Source organism: Cynocephalus volans, chromosome 7 (genome assembly GCF_027409185.1).
Source record: "Cynocephalus volans isolate mCynVol1 chromosome 7, mCynVol1.pri, whole genome shotgun sequence".
In the NCBI taxonomy this organism is placed as follows: domain Eukaryota; kingdom Metazoa; phylum Chordata; class Mammalia; order Dermoptera; family Cynocephalidae; genus Cynocephalus; species Cynocephalus volans.
The window spans coordinates 90,869,854-90,894,802 of NC_084466.1; the positions used below are offsets into that span (position 1 = coordinate 90,869,854).

Below are 24,949 nucleotides of genomic sequence, written 5' to 3' on the forward strand. Positions count from 1 at the left end.
CCCTCTGGCTACTCACCCACTAGGTAGCTGGAGGAATTCCAGGCCGATCTAACAGAGCTGGATGTTGGCTGGAGCACAGACCTAGCCATAGACCACTGGGGGAGGGGAGGCTCCCGTGCCAGGCCTCAGCTCCTCAGTCATCACTGATCACACTTTGTGTCCTCGTGGCTAAGAGGGCTTGAGGAGACATGGGGTGTGTAGACACAGGGGCCCTGGAGGAAGAGCTCAGCTCACAGTGACTATTAACATTTGGTGGAGAAGGTAATTGCTCAAGGTCGTAAGTGGCCCAGTGGGGACTGGTCATTGTCACGTGGGTGCCCACCCACACCTGGTCCAACCTGCTGCTCCTCTGGCTGAACCGACCTGAACCGGCTCTGGCCACGGTGACCCTCGGTGCCTGAGATGGACTGGGCAGCCACTCCTACTCCCATTTTACAGATGGGCCACATAGCCTGCAGGTCCCGCGACAAGGGCTAGGGCTGGGGGCCCCTTCTTGGGCCTCGCACAGACTCTTTGGGATGATAGGGGTTTCCTTACTTCAGAGACCCACCCGGGCATGTATCCCCTTACATGACCCCAGGGACAGGCCTCGTCCTCCCCTGGCGGGACAGTGCTGGCTCCAGAAGCAAGGCAAATATTTACCCCGATGGTTATCCAAACTGGGCTGGCTGCCCCGCCTCCTGCATTCCTGGAATACATGTTCCCTGACCTCACCAAGCTGGGGGTGGGGATCCAGACCCAGGGGAAGAGCCAGAACCAAGCTCCTGGGCTTAGGGGGAGGTGAGGGGGACAGGGCAGCTTCAAAACGCCCCTCTGGCCACTCACCCACTAGGGGAGGCTCCAGGCTGCTCTTGTAGAGCTGGATGTTGGCCGGAGCATGGATGGAACATGGACCCCAGACCACTGTGCGAGGGGTTTGGACTGCCCCAGTGTGGTGTGGTGGGGCTGGGGGCTATGTGACGCCACCTCTGAGCCTGAGGTTCAGGGTTCTGTCACCAGGCCTCAGCTCCTCACACTAGGGGCTGATCTCTCTCTCTCTCTCTCTCTCTCTCTCTCTCTCACACACACACACGCACGCACGCACGCACGCACGCACGCACCTTTTGCCTGCAGAGTGGGCTACTCAGCCTGTCACAAACATGGCAGATGCTCCCACCTGCTAGGCCCCTCCTCGACAACTCCAGTGGCTCTCACCGCCTCACTCCCTCCTGAGCACAATCCTGTCCCCAGGGAGCTGTAAGGTCCCACTTTACAGACGATGAAACTGCCCAGCAGAGACCAGAGGTCAGGCAGCTGAAAGTGGCAGAACGTGAGCTGTCTCACCCAAACTGCCCTTTTAGCAGCTCTGCAGCACTTCCTTTTGGAACCCTGTCCAACCTTCCATGCCCCAAGGACCACCTCCTCCATGCTGCCTTCCCTGATAGTCCCCCCAAGTGATCTTTCCCCTCCCCGAACTTCCAGAACATTCTGACGGTGTTTCTTTCTTTCTCCTTGCATAATTAAAATTGGGTGCCCGGTTATCTCTTTAGCTGTGAGGCCCACATGGGCAGAGACCTCCTCATTCCAGGCCAGCGGAATCAGCCCAGGGATGTGGGCAGCCCTGAGTGCTCAGGGGAGGACTGAACATCCTCTGAAATTTCTCACCAATGAGCAGTAACTACAGCTGCCTCAAGGAACAGAAGAGAAAGACAGACTTAGCAAGCTGGTAGTTGAGGTCTCGGGGAGCTCCTGGGCAGGGCTGCCTGAGAATCGCAAGGTAGTCGTGGTTCGATAATCCTGTCTCCGCTTCCTTTGAGAATGCTGCCACCTGCTCTGACGGGCTGCCCACGCCCAGCCCGGGGACACCCAGCCTGCCCCTCTGCAGGCCCCTCTCTCCCTCGCCTTCCTCTCTCCTGCGTAGAACCCTCGCAAGCAGCTGGGGGTAGCAGACTGGCAGCGTTTGGCTGAGCTGCTGGGAGGCGGGAATGCCAGGCCAGGGAAGTGGAGGTTGGGCAAGTCTGCATCCAGGGGAGATGTGGCCAAGCCTGCTGCTGGGCCCTCAGGGATGCCTCCATGTGCGGAAAGCTCCAGCAGCCAGGGGACACCCAGCGCAAACCTGGGGCCACATCTGGCACCATGGGGGGACCAAAGCGTGGGTGCTAGAAAGGGTGGGGCTCTCAGAGCTACCCCTTCCCACCTACCTAACATCTCTGTGACTTGGTTCGCTCATTTTTGCCATTTCTGGTGGCGGGTTGATACAGGAATAGAACCCTGGACCTCGGTGTTATTAGCACCATGCTCTAACTAACAGTGAACTGGCTGGCCCTTCTCATTTTTTAAATGGTGGCTATAAACCCACTTCTAGGAGTTGTCTGTCCATTCCATTCACTTATTCATTCCTTTCTTTCATCAACCAGTGACAGTGGCCACTGTCTGCCAGAGGAGGAAAAGAAGAGGAAGGAAAGAGTAGGGGTGGGGAGCGGTGGGAGGGGCAGGGCCACCACCTGCCCAGCCTCCATGCTTCCCAAGGGTGTTTGCACACTGTCTAACGTGAGGCAGAGAAGACACGGGAGATGGATAATTCCAGTGGACAGAGTACTGTAGGGCGTGCCCAGCTCAGCCTGGGAGCAAAGTGGGGGGTCAGGGACATCATCCCCTTGGGCAGAGTCTTTTGGACAGCAGAGTGCCCTCCTGGGCAAAGGCCCTCAGGCTGGGCAGGGGAAGAGCTTTGGGTGGAGAGAGCTGTAGGTGGCATCAGTGAGCAGAGGCAGCTGCGTTCACATGGCAGGGGTACCTGCAAGGACATCTCTAGGGTCCCTCAGAGGCTTCACTTACACCCCCCATCCCTAGCCAATCCTGATTTGCTGTCTTCAAGTCTCCCAGAGATCCCTGCCAGAGACAGAAAGCCCTCACTCACTCAGTGAGTAACGTCCCAGGCCCAGGGAAGGGCATCCGCCCATCCTGCCTCTCAGACACGCTCTGGCTCATGGTACAGACACATGTGTCTTGCTCAGTCCCCTGCCCAAGTCACCCTAGCCACTTGGTGTTGGGTTTGGGCAAAGAGACAACTGAGACCAGAGAGAGGAAGAAACCCATCAAAGGTCACACAGCGTTAAGTGGGGGCACCAGAATTTGAACTCAGGCCCTAGTTGGGGACTGACTCCCCTCTCCTGTGGGTCTGCCTCAGATCCCCACCTGGGAAAGAGGGAGCAACAGGAAGGCTCACCTCCTCCCAAAAGCTGTCCCTGACTGCCCCAGCCAACACCTACCTCCTAACAACCAGAGGTCCTTGGCTCTGACACGTGGCCACTTACACCAGAGGAAGAGGGAAGGGTCTCTCTTCTCCCCAGGTGATCAAATGAACAATTTCTCCTTTAATCAAGGGACAAGGGCACAGCATGAACTGATGGCACACAGTGGGGCTCTAGGTTCTGACACACCAGATTTGGGGCCTCAGCAATACCTCTTACTGAGGCTGTCTGATGCTGGGCAAGGAAATTGGACTCTCTGGACCTCAGTTTCCTCATCTGTAAAATGGGGATAATAAGAGTCCCTACTCTCTCTGAGTCACTGAAGAACTTAAGATTATTCCCATACTGCACCTGCACAGGAAATGCTCAGTAAATCATCATCATCGCTGGCTCAGGTTCACTGCCAAGTGCAGCTTGGGGTCCTGCCCGAGGTGGAGGCACTGGACCCATATCACAGAGACAAAGACCCAGGGCTCTGGGAGGATGCCTTCTGCCATTAGGCCCTTTCCAGACTAACTCAGGAATAGGCTCAGTGGGTCTGGGTCCCAGAAACGGGCTTTATTAGAGCTACCTGTTCCCAAGGGAGGGGTCCCCACCTCCCTTTCCATAGGAGCAGCCAAAGGTGCTGAGCACCCTCCAGGTGCAAACTCTGTGCCAGGTGCTCCCGTCCACGCCCACCACTTCATCAGGCCACACGGGGGTGGGCACAGTCTCCCTACAGAGGCCAGAGTTTTGCTCAGAGGAGCACCTGGCTGACGTGGCCAAACCAGGGCCCCTGGAACCTACCAGGGCATTTGCCACTCCCAATGCCCAGGATCTAAACTGAATTTTCTGCCAGGGGCCCCTTCCTAGGTGTTTCATATCTTAACCTCTCTGCCCACTCTGCTTAGAGTGGCCTGCCACCTGCCACCTGGCCCTGCACTGCTCATCTGAGGATTGCCATGGAGCAGCCCTATCCCCACTCCTGGAATGCCCCCAATCCCATATGCCCTGCAGCATTAACAGGGCCTGGTAGAGGCTCTCAGAAGAGTCCTTGGAGGTCCTCGAGAGCCTTGAGTCCAAGCCTGCCACCTTACAAAGAAAGGGACACCAGCCCAGAGAGGGATGTGGATAGCCCACGCCGGAACTAGAACCCAGGCCAACTCTGGTGCTGAAGGTCACAATGAGGAGCAAGAGGTCCAATCCTGGCCCACAAGCCAGTCACTTGTCCCTCTGAGTCTCAGCTTCCTCATCTGGGGCTAATGCCAGCGCAAGGATTAGATGAGCTGACGTCACCCCCATGGTTGGTGCAGGAGGGTCGAGAGGCTGAAGGGCACAGGCACTGCTGATGGCACATGCAAGCAGCCACACACCGAGTGTCCCCAATAACCCTCTCCCTGGGCCAAGGGCCAGCCCCCTGGCGGTCATGCTCCCCAAACAGGCATCCCTCTGGGATTCTGACCACACGTGGGCCAGGCCAGTCTGAAGTGATGGCTGAGACCCAGATTTACAAATGCCGGACAAAGGAAAGCACTGTTCGTGCTAGCAGGAGGTGGTGGGTCTCAGCATGGGCTCCAACGTCACCCAGGCCTGGATGAAATCCTGGCTCTGCTGCACACAAGCCACATGGCCTTAGCCAAGTCCTTGAGCTCCCCCCCCCCAATTCAGTTTCCTCAGTGGTGTAATGGGGAGGGAGAAGGTTTAACCAGATGACAAGTGGCCCTCAGAAGAGCCCAGGCAGCAGAAACTCTGCTATTCAGAGCAAAGTCAGTTCCCCTCCACCGCCCCCAGGTGGCCAGTCGTGGTCTGCAGGGGGGCTGCTAGAAGGCCAGGGAAGAGAAAGAATTACAGGATTTGTTGACCCTCACACTTCACTGTCCAGCCTGTCCCAAGATACTCTCAAGGAAGCTCGACTTTCCCCACTGGGACCTTGTTTACACGGAGGCCGAGCAGGAGGAGCAGTGCCTGCTGGGAGCACTCCATGAGATGGAGAGTGTGGTCAGGCCCAGCAATGGGCTTTGAGGATGGCCCCTGCTCTGTTCCTTGTACCAACAGCCCTGGTCAGTCCTGCCTTCCTGGGCAACTCTGGTGCCAGCCTGTTTGAGCCCCAGCTGGGCAAGCCCCAGGGCCCACCCAGGAGGCACTAAGGACCTCCGCAGGAATTCCCCAGCTGCGGAGCCAGGACATCCCCTCTTCTCCCTTGAATATAGGGTCTCCCTTGTTCTTTCAGCAAGAGGGGCTCTCTCAGCCCAGCAACTCGGTGGGATTCCCAGGGCAGCCACCCCTTGCCTGCCCACCAATCCTTGGAACTGACAGAACCCGCCCTGTGGGGCCTAAAAGGAGGGGCAAGGCCAGCCCCCATGTTGGGGGTCCTCTCTCTGTAGCCACAGCTCCTAGCACTGGGAGTTTTAAGGTAGAGGAGCCTGGTATGTCTGCTGGACAGGTGAGTGAGCAGAGATGGCAGGAGCGGTATGACCCTGACTTGGATCAGAAGATGTGGCAGCTTCCCATGTGCCTAACAGGCCCAAGTCTAACAGACACTGCTTACATACATTAACCCATCTACTCCCCACAGTGATTCTATAAGGTGGGCAATGTTATCCCCATCTCACAGATGAGGAAACTGAGGCCCAGAGGCATGAAGTCACTGGCCCAATGTCAGAAAGCAGCAGAGCTGGATTCAGTGTAGGCTCGGGCCTGCAGAATCTGTGCGCTGGTCTAAGTGCTGCCTGGGGATCCCAGGGAGGTGGAGCAGGCAGCCCATCAGAGGCCATCAGACCAGGGGTTCCCAGCCTAGCTGCAGGTCCCACCCCTGGGATCCTGGGGTGCGTTATCTTGCAAAGCCACCTGCCTGTGGCCAGCCCAACCCTCACTCTTCAATTGGGGAAGCTGCCTCAGGGAGCGAGGGAGGGAGGAGGAAGGTCACCCTTCCTGCTGGGGGAGCCTGGTGGGTTTTGAGCTCCAAGACCAGAGAGCACCGTCACCCCAGTGGAGCAGCCCATGGGCCCGGCTGTGGGCGGGAGAGATGAGGCAGACAGGCTCGGGGAGACAGCCCAGCATGCAGCAGCCTGATGACACACAGACCCAGCAATTCCTGACTCATGGCTACCCATCCTGTGACTCCACCCACCACCAAAGCCCCCACCCTGGCTTGTGCCCCACAGCCCACAGCAGCCTCCAGAGTCCCTACTTAGGATCAGAAAGCCACAGAGGGAGGAAGGAGCAGTGGGGCTCCACCCAGGGCTAAGTGGGAAACCCAGACAGCGCCAGGCCGGTGGGAGGTAAGGGGCATGGGGCCACTGTTAGCACTGACCCCTCTGAAGACTGTCTGCCCAGCCCCAGCCTTGAGGACAAGCACCCAGTCCACAGGAGGGATGCTAAGGCCCGTGGAGCCCAGCTGGTGCTGACACCCACTGGGCCAACTCTCTCCGCCACGTGATGCCTCCTGAATCAGGGCCCCACACTGGATGAGCAGGCCAGGCTTCCTGCTGCCCGGCCCTCTCCCCGTGAATTCATCACTCCTCTGTCTGGGGACTTCCTGTGGCTCCCCACTGCCTCCAAGGTCCACTTCTAAGTTGACGTGTAACTCTTCTCTAAACATGTCTGGACCTTCCTACCTCTGCAACCTTGTCTGAGCCAATCCCGCCGCCAGGAATGCTCCTGGTCCCCACGGTCCCCATGTAGGGGGTCAGGTATCGTGTTCCCAAATCTCAAGGACTCCTTACAGCACCCTATGACACTGTCTCTGAAAGGCCTATTTGACAGATGCAGACACTGAGGCCACTGGTGTCGGAGCTGTCACCACACCATGCAGAGGGACATGGCTGCTCAGGCGTAGGGTCTTGCCTATTGCTGACAAGTTTTCAGCTGGTCGATGAGCTCAAGGTGGCCCCCTAGTTTGTCTTAACCCATCCAGTGTCATGACTTGGGTCCACTCACCTTGGTGTTCTGGCCCTCTCCTTGGCCCCCTTTGGGACACAGCTGACACCTTGAGCTGCTACCCCTGATACTGAGCTGGGCTGGAGCTAGAGCCACCCAGCTTGGGGAAATGGGTCACCGGTCATAGATCAGCAACCAGGAGGGAGAAGGAGGACGGATTGGGAGGGCAGCAGGAGGACATGCCCCTCAGTAAGGCCCCCTCCCTGGCTTCTGGCCCACAGGCTCACTAACTTGTCTGAGCAGAGCAGAGAGACCCAGGCCTGCTGCACTTCCCTGCTCCTGGGAGACAGGAGAAAGAAGGGCTCCTTCCCAGACAGGCAGGGATGCAAGAGGGGGTTATGGGTAGTCACCCCAAGCCTGGCTGCCCTCATAGGGCATAAAGTCATTCCACCCCAAACCCTTAATCCCATGGGATACTCACAGCTGGGCAGAGACTCTACGTCTCCCTTTCTTTCTACAGATGAGGCCCAGAGTGGTTGAGTGGCTTGTCCTAAAGCACCAGCAAGCTGGTGGTGGATCCTGGACCAAGAGCCTGGCCTCTGGGTGCCGAGGCCTAGCCCCTCTATGAGGTTTCTCTTGCCAGGCCCCTTCGAGGTCACTGAGCCTATCTAGGAGGAGATAAGTCAGCAGCTCGTGTGAGGAGAGGGATGGGTGTGGGCCCAGTGCTTCCACCCATGGGAGGCTCTGGGAGGGGGTCAGGGCAGGTCAGAGGCAGAGCAGCCGAGAGCCCAAGTTCGGGCTTCCTTTCTCCAGAGAGCACAAGTCCTGGCGGCAGCTCCCACGGGAACCAGGAGAAGCGTCAGCCATGGGAAATGTGGGGTGGGGCAAAGGTGGTGGCTGGGTAGGGCTTCCTGTGGGATGGGCAGGTGGCCACTCACTGAGACCAAGTGACCTGTGTGGCTGCAGCCCTGGGGCCAGGCCAGGGTTGGGTTTTGCCTCATCCCTGGCTCTGGCCCAGGCCACCCCAAGTCCCATCCTCCAGGTCCGCCCTGGCTTCCTGTCCCACTGGCCCCACCCAGCCCAGGGGAAAGGGAGGGCCTGGAGAGGCCTCCTCAGAAGCGCCAGTGTTTTCTGGGAGTGGGCAGGCTACCCTAGCATGCTTGGTGGCCTTTGGCTTCTGCCCCTAGTCCTCCAGACATTTGTTTTCCAGTGTGAAGCCTTGACAAGAACACCACCGGGTTTTCTCCCCAGGAGCACACGGCTTCAGACACAGCTGAACAGGGCTGCAGGAAGTGGCTCTACTGAGCGGGGGTCACTGCCTCCCTCACTCTGGGTAGATGGGCAGCGTCACTTCAGAGAGGTCACGCCCACGAGACCGGGATGAGGGAGAAGTGAAGCAAGGCTGATTTCAGGCCTTAAGGGCAGAATGTCCTGGTGGTCAAAGACGAGGGACAGTGGGGCACCTCCTGCAGAAGGGTGGCATTCCCACCAGGCAACGCAGCCCCCACACCAGGGACAATGTGATGTCAGACCACAGGCACAGTACCCAGACTAGAGCCCCTTGCCCCACCCTGCTCTGCATGCCTGAGCCCTTACAGTTGTCAGTCGTCTGGGTGGCAGGGGAGCTCAGCCCAGGGCTGCGGGGCCACCCATGGCCTCCAGGTGAACCCAACCCATTCCCTGTGGCCCCAGGAGCTGGGGACTCGTCCGTCCACGCATGGAGATATGGGGTGAGTGGAGAGGTTGGTGGCCTGACCCAGTGAGAGGGAGAGATTTGAACAGAGGCCCTCAGCCCCCACCCCTACCCCGTCCTGGTTTCCCAGGGCACAGGCTATGGGAGGCAGCTGACCCCCGGGTCTCTATCCAGGCTGCTCTGCAAACAGGCAACTCAGAAAGCAAACAGGCCAGAGGGTGAGGAGGACTCTTCTGGGCCACCATGGATGAGGGCTGCTCACAGCTTGGCATTAGGGAGGAACACAGAAGCAAGGTGGTTTTGGCCTAAATGGGGCTGGGCCTTGCCTGAGATTATCCCAGGAACAGGGACAGAGCTGGGATCCAGGTCTCCTGCTGCACCACCGGCAGCCCAGGGGCCTCCCCATGAAGAAGCACCCACGGCAGTCCCTCCTGGCCCCAGGGGCTCCTGGATGGTGGGAGGTGGGTTTGCTCAGCTTGGGCAGGAACTGACTTTAGCCACACCCTGCCAGTCAGCGCAGGACACTGTTGACTTGTCCAGATTACCCCAATCAAACAGGTCACGACAGGACCATCTGTGGGCCCAGGTTGATGCTCTGCCTGAGGGAGGGTAGCCTAGGAGGGACTCAAGCAGAGGACGCCAAAGTCCTGAGGTCTGTGGCCCTAAGGCAAGTGGCGCGGAAAACAGAAGTCAGACTTCAGTCTGGTGGGAGGCCAGGGCACAAGTTACCAGGAGGAGTTACAAGACGCCATGGGGCAGTAGTAAACCTCTCAGGGTGTACACAAGCTGAGGCTGGGGACACACAGGCCTGGCCAGCACTCTGGCACTGTGGCCCAGGAGTTTATAACCACCCCTGCCTGGAGTCTGCATTCAGTCGTGGGTGGCAGGGTGGCTGGCCTGTGTCACTCTCTCAGCCACTGGCCACCTACCTCCATCCCTTTTCTGGATAGGAGCTTTCTTGGCCTTGAGCTCACCAGCCAGCAGGACTCTTCCAGATTGAATACCTTCAAATCCTATCACAACAGAGACAAGGTCTGGCAGTGCTGTGTGTGGCCCTCCCTGATGCCAGGTCCCTGGAACCCTCCTCTCGGGCACCTGGTGAGCTCTGCCATCAGCCCATCCTGGGGAGGTAGGCCTGAGCTTCACCTGATCCCCCCAATAGCTGCCTCTCTCCAGGGCCTTACCTTGGTCTGCGTGCCCATCCACCCTGGGTGCTGCTTGATGCCAGCTTGGCTGTGAGCATCTTCAGGGCCAGGGATGTCTCTTTTACTGAGCACAGGCCCAGCACAGACTTGGCACCCAGGAAACGTTTGTCAGAGGAAGGAGAGGTCAGCGGCAGTGAGGAGGGGGACACACAGACACATGAATGCAGGTGGGCTCTCGGCAGCATGGTCCCAGAAAGCCACCACAGTCCTCCTCCTGCTGGCCCAGGGGGACTGTGCCACTTATGGCAGGACACACCGTGCAGGCCAGTAAATCTCAATGAAGGTCAAGGGAGGTCCCGCTCAGGGTGATTCTAGAACTGCCATTTCCCCTGGCGCTCTGCTGCCCAGGTGGGCTGGGACAAGGCCCTCAGATATCTGGGCCCAGGGCATCTGTCCTCTGGCCACCTGCACGCATCAGCTCTAGAAGCCCTGGCTCTAGCTCCAACCTTCCTGGAGAAAGGGGACCCTCTCCCCAGCTGGAAACACCTGCTCGGTCCACGAGGGCCTCAGCAGCATCTCTCTTCTCCTGTAGACCGCTTCCCTGATGTTGGGGTTTTATCTGCCTGGAGTGACAGTGGGATGGGATGTGGTCACCTCTTGACAAGACTACACTGTCTCTGCAATGAAAGGTGATACTGCCCATCCAACAGGAAGAAAATGTATCACAGATGTCGGGGTTCGATGGAGGTTCTGAAAAGTCTGCCTCTGCCCAGCCCAGGTCCTGGCACACAGTAGGTGCTTAACACACATCTGCTGAATTAACCAGTGGCTAGATGGATGCACATGGGAGGACCTGACTTCCACTCTCCTGCCCAGGATACCAGTGCCCGGCAGCATACTCCAGGGGTCAGGACAGACATGGCATCCACACGGGCCCTTCTCTGTGGTCAGGACTCTCCTGTTTTGAGCTCCTCCTGGCCCAGAGGATGCCCACCATTTCTATTTCAGGGCTGGGAGGGTCCTCCATAATCAAGCCCAGTGCCTTATCTTGACAGATGGGGTGGGGGGAGGTCAGAGGTCCAGGAAGGGCAGAGGAACAGAGCAGGACCATTCCCCAGGCCTGCCCATGTCAAATACAGAGGCCCAAGAACTCCAGGACCTGGCTCAGGGCTCCCTGCTGCCTGTGGTGATCCCCACTTCCACTGCCTGTACCAGTATGGCCCTCTCTCTTGGCTCCATGTCACAGCCTCCTGGCTGCAGTCAGCCTGAACTGCTTACTTAGACAAATAGGGAAAGACAGTGTTCATGTGATGGCTAAGGTTTCCTTGACCGGGGACACACACATGCGCGCGCGCGTGCGCGCACACACACGCACACACACACACACACACACACACACACACACACACACGCAGAGTCACTCGGGTGGGTCAGGTGGTCATGCGGCCCAGCAGGACAGAGGCTGGGCTGGCTCAGGTTTCTGCATTTCTGAAGGACGAGTGACTGGGCTGCCTTTCTTCACCCAGAAGAATGCCCTCTCCAAACACTTGTTTTCTGCTTCCTGGACGTGCCAGGGACACGCCGGATGGGAAGCCAAGAGGAGTGGGGGAGGTGGGGAGAAGGGGTGGAGCGTGCCCAGCCACGGCCCTGCTCTGTCTGCTGCTTTCCTTCCGCCCTCCCCACCTAGAGGGCAGAGGCCTGCTGGGAAACTGGCTGCCCAGCCACTCCCTGACAGCAGGGAGCATCCCAGAGCCCAGCGCTGGGGCTGGACAAGTGGCGAGCAGAGGCTCCGGGGGAGTCCCACACCTGAGTCAAGGGCAGGGCTGTCAATGTGTGCACTGGAGCAGCGGTTTTGCAGCTCGACTGCATGGCATGACCCTGGGGGCGCCTAGGGCACGAGGAAGGGGTGGCAGAAGGGGATGTCTGGTCCAACTCAGCAGGAGCGGCTCTGCCTTTGTTCCGTTGCTTGGGCAAAGCCTTCAGGACTAGTGCAGTGTTGGGGGTCTATGCCTCAGACATTCCCCCAGAGTGGCAGCCCTGTCCTCGTGGCCTCAAAACTGACCCACTAAGAGAGACCACATCTCTTGACAGGCTGAGCCAAAACCCCGCTCCTGGTGGAACTGACACCATTCTGTTGCTGCCCCTATGCCACCGGCTCTGTGGAGGGTCTGCAGCCAGCTCCCATCCTGCCCTGGCCTCAGGCCTGACCTCCAAGACCTCAGCAGCACAGAAACCCGCTGCAGAGGTATCTCAGGAAGGCCACAAAAGAATGTGGCCGAGAGTTCCCGAATAAAAGCCAACTCCAGCCTGGCCCCCCAGCTAAGCCCTTCACACACTTATCTCACTAAATTTCACAAGAACCCTATGAGGTAGGAAACGCTATCACCCCACTGACAGATGAGGAAACTGAAGCACAGAAATAAATGTTAACTAACCCCAAAGTCACACAGGTAATAAGGGGTGGATTTGAACCCACAGACTCCAACTCTAGAGTCCACGTTTCTCACCAACTCCCCACTCCACCGTCCTAGAGGCCGTGCCCCTCTGCTGGGCCAGACTTGTCCTCTACAAGGCTCCTGCCCACGGCCAGGCCCTGATTTCTCTAGGGGTGCACTACCTTGGGGGACCCAGCTTCCTGACCCCCACCTGATCAGCGCCACCTCTCATCCTCTGTCCCTCCCAGGCGCTCAAGGAACAGCCCCTGAACTCTGCTTTGTGGAGGGCCCTGGGGTGGAGGGGAGGGAGAGGAGCAGGCATTGGGGGAAGAGCAAGAAGGACACCTGGGGGAAGGAGATTATGGGGGGGACCCAAACAAGAACAGGGAGAGTGAGAGACCAGGGTGGGGTGGGGGACACAGAGGAAACCCAGAAGGGGGGGGGAGGACAAGAGCCGGGAGGAGTAGGAAGAGAGGAAGATGGCAGAGTCCACGGAGGGGAAGACAGCAGGAGGGACGGAGACAACACAGAAAGGACGAGGAAATGGAAGGGGAGAGATGGAGGCTGGGGAGGAGGTGGGACATGAGCTGCAGAGAAGCAGGGCGGGACGCAGACGCCCCGGAGCCAAGCGGAAAGACAGAAAGGCAAGCAGCAGGTCAGGGAGGGAGAGGGCCTTGGAAAACAGACAGACGGACGGAAAGCAAACCCGCCCACCAAACGTTAAATACCGAACAGGAGATGACAAATCAAATGGGAATTACTGCGGTAAAAACATAATTAGAAACTTGATTGAAGTGAAGCAGAATTTACATAACACTGCAAATTAACTTTACACGGAAACTATTCACTGGGAAGGCAATGAAAAGGCATTTCATTAGTAATCTATATTTAAACAATAGGCACAATGGAGGCTTCTGATGAGGAACTTGGTGCCTTCAACCGGAGGAGTGTCAAAGGCTGCTGGAACACGGCAGGGGCACACGCAGAACTGGGCAGGGTCCAGGCGGGACCCCTGCACCTGCTCCTAGGGTGGAAGGGAGCAACACACCACACCAGGTGGGATTCTGGTGCCCGTTCTGCCCTTGACCTGCTGTGTGGCCCTGGGCAAGTGTCTCACCTTCCCAGAGCCTCAGTTTCCTCACCTACAAAATAGGGATGTTGGAGAGGCAGTTTATAAGTCTGGATATTCCAGGAGAGCCCGGGAGATGGTAGAAGGCAGTGGTAGGAGCGTGGGCTGGGAGCTGGGCAGGCCCAGTTCAAAGCTCCTCCCTGCCATGCAGTAGCTGTGACATCGTGCACACTTTCTTCTCTCTAGCCCTGGTTTACCTGTCTGTTCAACGGAGGTAAGTCCAGTCCCGCTAATGTCACCAAAGCACTGGAAGGATTTAAGGAGAGAATGGGTGGAGACTGGCTTAAAGAAAGTGAGCCTAAAGGCACAGGATTACTCGTCCCATCTGCCCGGCACACTAATTAGATTACCTGCAGCCTCCTGCCACCAGCCTGCATGGAACCACACATCACCAGAGTGGCTTCCACTGGCTCCCCTGATCCCTGATGCAGAGTCCCTGGGGCATATCTCCTGACACTTTCCCAAGGGAAAGGGGGTCAGCAAGTCCCTGCCCGGTTCCAACCCGTTCTCAGCACGGAGAAGTCTCACGTCCCAGTGACATCGGACTGTGTTCACTCCCACAGACGGGCTGTGCTCTGCTCCCGCGGCTCCCTTGGCCGGGACGCACACTTTCCTTTCCAGCCCCCGTTGCACCTTGCACGCCCTGTTGAGCACCAGCCCAGCCTCAGGACTTGTTCACAGGCAGCTGCTCCTCTGTGCAAGCTACCCTGACCGGGCATGGCTGGGCATCTGCAGGACTCACTGATACCCTGGCAGCTGCTGGCTCTTTACCTGTCTCCCACTATCCCACCTGGACTGCAAGCTCTTAGAGCGTGGGGACCCTCCATTGTCATTTCTGCACACCTCACTCTGAGCCTTGTGCTTGGCACAATGCAGTTGTTTAGCTAATGCTGGTTGACATTAGAGTGGTTAAGAGAGACTTCCTGGAGGAGGTGAGACTGGAGCCGACCCTGAGGAGGGGAGAGGGTCCGATCTCAGATAGAGGAGAGGGACAGCTAAGAAACTCTTGGTTTTTCCCCTCGGTCTCTGGGTTCCCCGTCCCATGCACTGCCAGCACAGGGCAGCTGCAGCCCCCAGTCATACTTCTGGCGGGTGGCAGAGCTGGATCTAAGCCAGGCTCAGGCTCCTGAGCACCAAAGGGCCGTGTCCAGGAGCTGAGTGAGAGAGGGCAGGCTGAGAGCCCCTGGGAGGCAGGGGCCACACCAGCTCCCCAGGGTGCCACCCAGCCTGCGTCCTGACCCTGAGAAGCACTGCTGATGTTTGTGTGGAGCCTGAGAGAGGACAGAGACAGAGACAGGGATGAAGTGAGGAAGAGGCGCAGCGAGGAACCACACAGACGCACACACAAGTCCTCGTCAAAGGCTCAGAGCTCCTCTCCCCCATGAGCGGGCAGCTCTGACACTCACTCACAGCCTAGGAAGTTTTGAGCTTCTTTGAAGGTAAAGGATCCACGGGGTGCTTAGGAATTCAATAGGGGCTGTTGGGTGCCCTTCCCTCTGTGGGCACCTTGACCTGGTGCTTTCAGACAAATGCTCCAGGCAAGGGGGAGGTCCCATGGGCCCAAGAGCCCCAGCGGGGAGGTAGAAGGTCAGGAGTGCTAGGTGAAGCTTCTCACAAGAAAGTGCAAAAGTAGACAGACATCAGCACAAGAGGCTCAGAGCTGAGGCCAGGCAGTGCCGGCCAGGGTGACAGGGAGGGCCTGGACATGGGCTCATCCGCAGCCCAGCCAGACACCCACGGGCCCTTGCCTCTGTGGCTGAGCGTGGGGAGGAGGAAGCTCTGGTGCCTCTTCCCCCCCACCACCTCTCTCAAAATACGGCTCATTTATGGAGGCCTCTGAGCCTTTGTGTATGCTGGTCCCTCTGCCTGCAGTGCCCTTTCCCCACTATGCCCAGCAAATTCTCCCCTGTGCATTCGGAGCCTGCTCCCTCTGTCCTCCTCCTACCTCCCTGGCTGCACCTTCTCGGCCTCTTTTACTTTCCCCTTCCCATCCTCCCTCCCTCTCCGGGCTGGATGCTGCGTGACTCAGACTCGGCTCTCTGATCCTCTTTATCTCCACGCACTCCCAGTGATCTCATCAGCCTCATGGCTTGCAACACCATCTAGACACGACAACTCCCAAATTTATCTCTCCAGTCGGGACCTCTCTCTGCCTTCCAGACTCACACATCCAGCTGCCCACTCAACCTTTCCACTTGGATGTCTCAAAGGCATCCCAAACTTAACACGTCTAGAACAGGGCTCCTCGGCTCCGTTCAGCCCTCCCTGGCCATCACCCCTGGCTGAGTAAACGACCACCTCCCTTCTGCCACTGGCTCCGTCCCAAACCCAAGAGCCTTCCTCGACTGTCCCAGTCTTTTTTAATCCTCCACTTCTAATCCAGCAGCAAGCCTTCCTGCTGCATCTTTGAAATATATTCAGACTTCAATGGCTTCTCACCTCTTTCCTGTACCACCTCGTCCAAGCCACCACCATTTCTACCTGGATCGGGCAGTAGCCTGTTCCATGCTTCCCACCTAACTGAGTGGGTCCCCCACCATCTCCCTCATTTCACCCCTACCCCTCATTTCACACCAGCCACACCGGCTTCCCTGCTACTTTCTTGAACATGCCAAGCACACCCCTGCTCACTCCCTGGCTGTATTCAGGTCTCTGTTCACACGCAAACCATCCCTTACCAAAGAACACCTTACTCCATACTGTAGACCTTGTGCCCTTGCCTGGCTTAATTTCTCTTCTTAAAACTTAAGAACTTGTCAGTGACTTTACCTGAAATATTATGCATTCACTGTTTAGGTATTTATTGTCCATGTCTCCTCATGAGAATATAAGTGTCATGAGGGCAGGGAGTTTCGTGTGTTTTATTTCCTGCTGTATCTCCAAAACTTCAAGAGTTCCCAACACAGTGACTTACTTAATAAACGTGTGCGGAATAACAGGTGAGCAATGCTGCTTCCTCTTCCCTGAATGCCTACCTGCAGAATCAGCACACAGCTCTTCCTCCCTTCTCCTGTGTAGAAACGGACACTACACCAGCCTTGAGCATTGCCCTTATGGAATGAGTCTGGCTCCATAGCACACGATGCCCTCTGAGGGCAGGGCTGAATCTGTTCCATCTTCTAACCCAGCTCCCAGTGCAGGCCTGGCCTGATGCATGATGAGTGAATCAGGCCAGAGCTGAGTGAATTAAAGAGTAAAAGGATGGTTAGATGAACAGGCGGATGGAGAGATGAGTGGATGGACGGATGAAGGGGGAAGCAGGTGTGTGGAAGATTGGAGAGGTAGATGGATGGGTGGGAAGATGGATGGATAGATAAATGGGTGGTGGGTGGGAGGGTGGATGGATGGTCCCACCTTGCACACACGATGAAGAGTTGCAGGTGCCTGAGCTCAACAGCAGGACTTCTCTGGAGAGCATGGGTCAGACTAGAGAAGTGTAGTACGAGTGTAGATGCTGATATGCTAAATAGTATAAAGGTGAGCTGCACTGGTGTGGCCAGGGCTAGCTTTGTGATTCCTGGCAGACCCTTTAACTTCTCTGTGCCTTGGTCTCATGGTCTGAAAATACAGATAATAATTCTTGCCCAGAGCTGCCAGAGAAACCACTTTGGAGTTTCAAATGCTGCCACAAAGGAGACCACAGCCACATCTCCAGCAAAACACACCTCTGGCTAGGTCTGCCTTAGAAAATCCCCTCAAGTGCCACCTGGCCCTGCTGACCCTGTGCCCTTGTAATGCTACATTATAAGCTGGGACGCCTGCCTACACCCCGCAGAGTACAACCTGAGCCAGGCTGCTAACATGGCTTAACTCCGAATAGTCATCAGAACTAACCAATTCACAGAACCCTTGAGAATTGGAGTAAGTGGAGGGCCTGAGGCCACCACCCATTTTACAGATGAACAAACTGGAGCCCAGCAGCATTTGGTGGTGGTACAGGCACCACACAAGGAGTTACAGGGAAGCCCGGCAGCTCAGGTCAAGAAGGGCTGGGAGAAGGGACTGACAACCCTGATCCAGCTCTGATCCAGCCCCGCCACTTCCCGGCCACCTGACCTTGCCCCTTCCCAGGTTTTGGGCAAAGGCGGTGGCATGGCCTGGGCACCAGGGCATGGAGGTTCGGTGTTACCTTCCGGGTCTGGCAGCTCGGAGATGGGTGGCGGTTCCTCTCCTCACACCCCTTCCAGCATTGGTCTGATGCCGGCAGGCCTCCTCCTCTTCCTCCTGGGTACACATGGGGAGAGATGGACGTGTGAGCAGCCAAGGCACAGACAGTTCCCACCTCTCTCCCCACCACCAGGCTAATCTCGGTGGCCTCTCGGGCCACTTAAGCACGCCCCGGGATGCCTGATTTATCAGAACTGGCTGTGTCGTCCCCGCCCAGCCACACTCCAAGGAGCAGGCCAGCTCCTCCTAGTGGGATTTAAAATATATATATAAGTTTTGTTTCTTCTGGGGCTTGGGGACTCTGTGTTGTTGTCTTTCTCTTCTCGGTGAGAAAGCCATCACCTTCCTGTGCGGCCCCCAGGCAGGGTGACAGGGAGAAGCTGTCAGTGGTATTTTTAGCCAGGCATACAAAGCCCTTGCCGTGGTCTCTTCTCTGCACCGTGCCTGGCTTCGGCCGGCTGGCAGCCACTTCCAAAGCCACTCTCTGACCCCAGCCTGAATTCTTTCCTCATGATGAGCTGCTCACCAGATCTCTGACCCACGCTTGGAGCCGTTTGATGCGCGCACCTTCTGGGGAAGGCCGGTCCGCTCCTGCCTTTCCCCTCCTGGCCCAGAAACAGAGCTTAAAGCAGAGGAGAGCCCTGCTCATGATTTAGTTTGTCTTCCCCAAACTTCAGGTCTTCTCATATACCCTTCAGGGTTCTTGGCCAGAGCTGAGTCCTGCCTGCATGATGACTTAATTAATATTTATTTGACTTAAACTCACTTTTTTTTTTAGCTCTAATAAATCTGGCCTTGTCCAAAGTAATCAGATCCATGAAATAACTGGTTTGATATGCTAGTTATGTATTTCTAGTACACCTTAATAAATATATAACTAGTGAGACAACATATTTTGGGAGGTACTGTCTGGTTCTAGAATCTTGTCACAGACTACCAGAGTGACGTGGGCTAAGCTCACCTCTCAGAACACAGGGGGAGAGAGAGGCATGGAGGAGGGGTGGTTGCTGACAGGGCCCAGGAATCAGTCAGCAATCAGGCCACAGCAGGTAAGGAGATCAAAGTCATGTGTGCTGGGAGACTTTAGTACTGTCCTCTCTTTCCAGCACTGGGCAAGGCCATTCTCAGCTCCACACTTGAACTCTGCTGTGGGAATCTCGGCAGACGTGTATGGGGCCTCAAGCATGGGGTGACAGGCCGCACTGAGGCTCAGGGTCCAGAATGACATCTCTTCCCAGCATTCACTGAGCCTTGGTCACCTCTGCCCCTCCCCTCTGGCTCTCCCTGGGCTGGAGTTGGTCAGCAGGAGCTAGAAGTACAATCCCCTCTCTAGGTAGACTTGGAAGCACAGAACATGTCCCTGAGCCCCACAGCCTGCACTCCTAGTCCTCTAATCCTGTGGTGTCCTGGGGCGGCTCCTAGGCCTCTCCGGGCCTTGGTCTCCCCGTGTGTGCCTTGAGGGGCAGGCCTTGATGATCCTGGAGGCCTCACAGCTCTCGGGCCTCACTAACCCTCTCTGTCCTCTCCTGCTCTGCCCGCAGGTTGGAGACCCCAGCTGGGCCCTGGTCCCATGCCCGGGTTGCCTGCCCCTCCCGCTGAGAACAGGATGTGGGTGTCAGGAGGTGAAGGAGAGTGTGGGGGTCGGGTGGGGAGTGGCCTCGGGATGGGACTTCCTGAAGCCAGATCGGTTTACCACAGTCAGTTGGGCCCAGGACCGCACAGCTGTGAGTTATAAATGTCCCTGTCAGAGCCTGGGTTGAGAGGCCCTGCTGCCAGCGGAGGCACTGGAGCCCACAGCACCCACCCTGAGGCCTCCCCAGCAAGGGCCTGTCCTCCCAAAGGCCCTCTCCGAGTGTCCAGCCCTCATGATCACTGGGCTTTCTACTCTTCTCTCTGAGAGGCCTGACACGACGAGGTCTAACCTGCCTTGTCCTGACCATTCCTCATCCTTCCAGGTGTGAATCTTGTGGTTCCAGCTACCCCGAGAGCTCCCAGAGGGCAGGGACCATCCTGGCCTCCACCCAGCACTGAGCACGGGGCTGGGCACACAACCAGCCACCCCTGCAGGAGCAACTGTTCCAACTCAGCAACCTGCTTCCCACCGCTCCAAGGCCTGTCCACTGGGGCATACGTGGGGCAGGGGGCTAGAGGGAGGCGAGAGGGTCCCAGCCTGCAGCACAGAGGCATTCAGCCCACAGTGAGTGGGGGCAGCAGGGCTGGGCACCAGGCCTCCAGGCACAGTGTCCTGTACACCCACGGGAGCCTTCTTCTAGAGACCTTCCCCTCCCTGAGGGTCCAGTTCTCCCTGTCTGGCCCGCTCTGGTTCTCTCGGTCTGGGGTGTGAGGTGTGGATAGCTGCTCAGGGTGAGACTGCACAAAACACAGCTGTCCACAGAGTGAAAAGCACACAGCTGTCCTCCTCCTGGGACTACCGAGGCACCACACACAGCTCAGGACAGGGTCAGAGAAATACCATAACGGTCACAGGAATGATCAGGAGAGGCTCAGGTTTGCAAGGCCTGAAGCTTATACAATTTTGGAGGCCCTTTTAAAAAGAATGTATAAAATTATAAATATACATTTATCATCAGAAAATAAATCACAGCAAATTCCTAAAGCCTTAGGGATTCTGGCCCCTTTCTCATGAGGCACCTTTAAACAACTTCCTAAAAATGCTCCTGACTACAACCTGCTGCTGCTCCCTGTCTAGAACACTCTGTAGCTCCCAGCAACTCCCAGCCTCCCTCGGGCTGTGCAGGGGAGGAGCCTGGAAGCTTCAGCTTCATGAGCTTCCAACTAAGTCCCCTTCTCTCTATAGTAATGGTGATGAAATTGATGACCAGAATGACAATAATACATACATAACATGAAAGGGCCTTTATAACCTCACCGCAACGCCTGAGGCAGGTCATGTACCCATTTGAACAGATGAAGAAATAGACAAGAGCTGAAGAAAGCAGGCCAAGGCCACACAGCCAGGACAGGAACCCAGACAGCCTGGCAGTGGGGCCGTTGCCAGCCTCACCACTTCTCTCTGCTCCCTCTCCTGAGGGGCCAGGACAGTTTTCCCTGCCTGAGAGGCTCCAACAGCAGCAGCAATCAAGGGCCAATGCTAAGTTAGCCCCCTTCTGACAAAATCATTCACTCATTCCACACAAGCGCACTGAGCATTCAGCTCCAAGATCTCGGCACCTGCTTGCCTCCCCCTGCTGAGGGCATGCTGGGTCCTCTCCATGGGCAGAGGTGGGCACCACCTCGACCTTTTGGGGCTGGTCCCAGAGATGGGTAAGACCTGCCCCAAAGAGCCCCAAGTAAGGTGGGGAGGGGAGGTTTGTTGAAGGTCACACAGCATATTTTCCAACTCCCTCATTTTACAGATAAGAAAAGGTGGCTTGGAGAGAACCAACTTCCTGAGGGCTACCCAGCGAGCGATACCCCCTGCGAGGTCTAAGGATGGTCTTCAGGAGGGTGGGGCAGGTCCCTGCAGCCGCGGGTGGCTGAGGCCGGTGCTGGCAGAGCAGGCTGGCCAGGCGAGAGGGAGGAGGCAGGTGCCTTTTGGCCTCCTTGGAGCACAGCCTTTGTTTTCTCTCTTTGTTTCCATCTGCCTGGGCGCCTGCGGCCTTCCAGGCTTCCCCTGATTGTGTACAAGGCAATAAAAAGGCTGATGAGCAGGAGATCTCTGGTGGCAGTGGAGTTGCCTTGCACAGACACCGTGGCAGCAGGTGGGTGGCCGATGGGGGCCCCAGCCCGGAACTGGGCTCGCCACCAGCTGCACTGGGTCCCCCTCAGAGGGGCACTTTGCAAGATGTTCTCACAATCCCTTCAGCACAGCCATTCCTCATTTCACAGAAGAGGAGACTGAGGCTCCAAGAGGCAGCAGCCAGGACTCCAGAGCCTCCAGGATTTCCATCGGGTCACACTGACCCTGACCCTGAAATCTCTGGCCTCCTGACAACACCTGGCCTTGTCAAAGCCATTCTCCCTTTACATGGAGATGTGCCATCTTCAGACTGGCCAGGAAGAAAGAGAAAAGACGGTCAGTCTGATTCTCACCAACCAACACCTGGGAGCCAGGCACACCAGTGGGTCCCCGTGAAGTGACTCATCCATAACTGGTCACTCAGCGAGAGATGGGGCAGAGTCCGACTTCCTGGCCTCCCTGAAATAGCCCATTTAAACTGCCTCTGGGAAGGCAAATGACTCCTCTTTTGTGGGCTAATTCTTACCAACTGCTGGGCTGGGGAGAGAAAGGCATGATCCAGGGACTGACCAAGGCTGCCCCGGGTTACCTGCCTGGCCTTCTGACCTGGTATTCTCAGAACCCCCTCTAGTGGGTCCCCAACTTCAGTTATTAGATACTGTAAGCCACATCTGTGTTCGACATTATTTATGTAGCATTATTTAAATCATTTGGAACCAATCACTTTATTTTTTGTTAGCCTCATCTGGAGCAATATTATCTGTGAAATCATGGGTTTGATGTATTCATTATACGTTTTTTCTAATTCACACGAAAATAAGTCTGTAATATTAAAATTTGAAATTCAGACACTCACGTGTCCTGGTAGCCCCCAGTGTGCAAGGCCTAGCCTGGGGAAGGCTCTGTCTAGGCTGGGAGAGAGAGCCTCAGTAGTGCAGTCAGGGGCTGGGGAAGAGAGCCCCTGGACAGGGATGTGGGAGTAGGTGGATGTTTCCAGACGGGCACACAGAGGGTTTAGTTTGGGCTGTGGGCTCAGACGAGGCTACCCCTTTCCTCTGGGCTGGAGTTTGGTCCAGACAGCTTTTCAGCAGCAGATAAAGCCACCTCCTTGCAAATTCCCCCTGACAATAGCATGATACAGTGAGATGAGCACTGAAGTGGGAGTCCAGATACCTGGAATAGAGAGGTCTGTCTCTGCCACTGTCTTGCTGGGGGTGCTACTCCTCCCTGGGCCTCAGTTTCTCCATCTATACAGAAACAGCGGGTAAACCAGAGGTTTCTCCCAGATCAATAAGTTAAGACTACAGCACCCCGAATCTCGGTGGTGTCTGGCGCTCCTGATGACCCCTGGCCTCAGACAGGCCCCTAACCACCCATGTGGACCTCCCTTGACCCCTTCCTCCACACCTGATTGGGGGCCTCGGGTAGTGTCTGGGGTGCAAAGGGGAGACAGGGCCATCCTGTGTACAGCTATAAAATTAGATAATCAGCTAATCACCAGCAAATTAGCATCCCATCTTTACATAGAACAAATATAGTATTTACGTAAAAGTTGTTAGGAGTTTCTCTCTTTTTAATTAGCAGAAATAAATGCAAAATGAATGGTAATTAGGCAGCTGATGGATTCCGTAGTACAATTATGCCTGCAGCAGTGCCCCAGTCCTCAAACACTGCGTGCTCTGAGGAATCAGAGGAGCCTATTTATATAATTTATTTATAAAACAAAGTTAACAGGAACAGAGGGGAAAGGCCTGGGCACTGCTGGGGGAGGGGTCTTGGCTGCAGGGGCAGGGCCCTGCGAGGAGAGTGAGCTTCCAGGCAATGGGAGGGAGGGGGGCTGCTTAGCGATGAGCTGTGCAAATGTACCACCAAGGCCCCCATGTGTTATTTCAGGCCTGGCATGTGTTGCTGGGAACGTCTCCCTGGCAGGAAGTAGGCTGGCATGCTGTGAGGGCTAGGAGCAGCTGCTCTTGCACCCTCGGCTGTCCCTTTCCCTCCCCTGGTCCCCACCTTTCCCTACTTTGCTGGCCCTGTGCCTTCACTGAGTAGTTCCTTGTGTTGCACCCTAAGGTGCAGACAGAAAAGGAATATTCTTCCTTTCCTCCAAGAACTCCAGGGAAAGCAGATCCAGGAATAAGGCACTCAAACACAGTGGGAGTAAGTTTCAGACCAGTGGAGCACCCAGTGCTATGTCAGTACAGAGGCAGAAGCCCAGAGATGAAGAGATGTGAGCTGGGTTTTGAAGGATGCATAGGAGTTTTCTGAGAAGGTGGGAAGTAGCAAAAGGACCTGCCCGTGAAAAGGCAGGAAGGTGGGAAACAGCATCGTGTGACTGCAGGAAAGAGTGCCCCTGGGGTGTGGAGGCTAAAGTGAGCAGGGTCTTTGGATGCCTGGCTAAGGATTTGGACTTGATCCTAGAAGCAATGGAAAGGTCTGAATGGAGAGAGTGGGGGCAGACCCTTCCCACTCACAGTTCTTTTCTTAGCTTCTCCTCCCCCACCACCAGAGCCAGAGAGAGGGCCATGTTGACAGGCCATTAGAGGCAGCTGGTCCAGCTCAGCAGAGCAAGCATGGAGCAGGAGGCTAACCTGATTACAAGGACAGGAGGTCTGTCTGCGGGGGATGGAGGGGGGAGAATGACTGCTCTGAGAGCGAAGGGAAGGGGGGCAGGCTGGGCCACTCTCGGGTCTCCTGAGTGAATGGCCTGTCTACCTAGAACAGAGTCCTCTGCCCTGCCCCCCAACCCAGGCTGCTGGGGGAGGCCTCGCCAAGCCCGGGGTGGGGGGAGGGGCGGCAGAGGCAGCACTGCCTGAAGAGGCCTCCTGCCCTCCTGCCAGACTGAGACTCCAGCTCCAGCACTGCCTGTGCTGTGACCCTGAGGAGTGTCTCCCAACTCTGAGCCACACACTCTTGTCTCCAAAACAAAGGCTGGAAGTGGAATTGGGAGAGGCAGCAAATTTGGCCCTCAGCCCCCTCCCACATAGTTTTGTGGTCATGGGGTCATCAAAACTTTTAGGAATTTAGGTGGGAAAGGCACACTCCAGTTTGCCACAGTCCCCGCCACTCTCTCCTGTCTACCCCAGCCCAATTCACAGGCTTGTGGGTATGCTGCAGGCAGCTGAGTTGAGAACCTTGAATGATGACCAACTAGACCCTTCCAGCGGACAGCCTGTGACCTGGGCTCAGGCAGACAGAAAGCCCAGGGTCGACGAAGAGACAGCAAAAAGTTTGGTAGTCAGAGTGGCTTCCCTGTCATTTATCACCCTTGTAGGAGGTGAGAGGGAGGCCTCTGCTATATTCAGGGCGTGCATCAACTTGGCCTTTGGGGACAAGCAGCCCTTCCCTCCCTCCACTGACTGCCCTGACTCAGTCTGCCAGCCTCTAAATTGGGAACAATAGTACCTGCCCACCCAAGCCCAGAGATAATTAGGAAGCTCAGAAAAGCCCATGCACATGGCAGTGATCTAAAGTCAAGGCCCTGGGTAGTAGTTTAACCGTGACTTTGAACACTGCAGGTTCTGAAGGATTTCACAAAGGGAAGTTTTGCACTTCCTAGCATGGACAGCTCTCAAACCTCCGGAATCTTCCTTTA

At 56.6% G+C, this 24,949-nt stretch overlaps 1 protein-coding gene across 6 annotated transcripts in view; it reads right to left on the reverse strand.

Annotated features, from left to right (window-relative positions):
* Nucleotides 1–24,949, reverse strand: part of ZMIZ1 (zinc finger MIZ-type containing 1) — a 230,930-nt gene that overhangs the window by 147,975 nt on the left and 58,006 nt on the right. For 4 of the 6 annotated variants that reach the window (XM_063102209.1, XM_063102210.1, XM_063102211.1 and 1 more), the window contains exon 3: nucleotides 17,620–17,714. The gene's annotated coding sequence lies outside the window, so the exon portion shown is untranslated. Of the gene's footprint in view, nucleotides 1–17,619; nucleotides 17,715–17,999; nucleotides 18,017–24,949 lie in introns of those variants that run through there. The other 2 variants (XM_063102208.1, XM_063102213.1) reach the window with 2 other exon arrangements.